The 1176-nt window shown below is 35.5% G+C and overlaps 1 non-coding gene across 1 annotated transcript; it reads right to left on the reverse strand.

The window, feature by feature from the left end:
* Nucleotides 1-812: 812 nt before the first annotated feature.
* LOC148861079 (small nucleolar RNA R71) lies at nt 813-919 on the reverse strand. Its single transcript, XR_016095167.1, has one exon. It is a non-coding gene; the product is annotated as a small nucleolar RNA R71 (small nucleolar RNA).
* Nucleotides 920-1176: the final 257 nt, after the last annotated feature.

The raw sequence follows: 1176 nt of genomic DNA on the forward strand, positions 1-1176 counted from the left end.
ATAATTAGGGAAGACTGTGGTTTTAATACTTATTTTGTTAAATCCCCATGCGAACGATATTTTTTATACCACTTGATAAATAGTGCACTTGCTAGGATTATATTTATAGCTATCATGTTTTTGGCGCCGTTGCCAGGGATTTAATCCTAAAATAATATTAGAACTTGTTAACCTTGATTAATTTGGACTTTTTATTTCTGTTTTTATTATTTTGTTATTATTCTCTTGTTATTATTTTATTTTACTTGTTCGAATTCTTTCTGGATCAGATTTACTAGTGCATGACACGCACTAGAAGAGAGGGACTAGATAAATTCGATCCAGAAATTGAGAGGACCCTTTGCTTGTTGCAAAGGGCCAACAAAGTTAAAGTGAGAAAAGAGGTTGTTATTGGCGAACCAGCATTAGAGATTGAAGAAGAGATGGCAGAAGGAAATCACACCCTCTTGGACTATGCTTGTCCAAACATTGATGGGGTGACTTCCAGCATTTGCAAACCCACCATTCATGCCAACAATTTTGAAATCAAGCCTGCAAAAATTCAGATGATACAAACAAGTATTCTATTTAGTGGTTTACCAAGTGATGACCCTAATGCACACATTGTTCACTTCTTAGAAATATGTGATACATTTAAACATAATGGAATTAGTGATGATGTTATTAGGCTTAGATTATTTCCTTTTTCATTGCGTGATAGAGCTAAAGATTGGCATAATGGAATTAGTGATGACCCTGCAGAAAGTATCACCACTTGGAATGATCTAACCCAAAAATTTTTGGCTAAATATTTTCCACTCTCTAAAATAGCAAAGCTAATTAATGATATTACTACTTTTGCTCAATTTGAGAGGGAATCCTTGTATGAAGCATGGGAATGATTCAAGGAGATGCTTAGGATGTGTCCTCACCATGGGATACCAACTTGGCATCAAATTCAGACTTTTTATAATGGTATTACCCCCTCTAGTTAATCCATTATTGATGCAGCCACAGGTGGCACAATCATGAGAAAAACTCCAAAGGAAGCTTATGATTTAGTGGAGGAGATGGTGTCAAACAGCTACCAGTGGAGTAATGACCGAACCAATCAGAGGAGAGTACACCACATCAATTCCTTTGCAGCCCTATCTGCGCAAATTGCTAATTTGAATAAGAAAATTAATACTTTTAATA

This window comes from Nelumbo lutea, chromosome 4, assembly GCF_056320005.1.
Source record: "Nelumbo lutea isolate HS-2025 chromosome 4, American lotus-T2T, whole genome shotgun sequence".
Classification (NCBI taxonomy): domain Eukaryota; kingdom Viridiplantae; phylum Streptophyta; class Magnoliopsida; order Proteales; family Nelumbonaceae; genus Nelumbo; species Nelumbo lutea.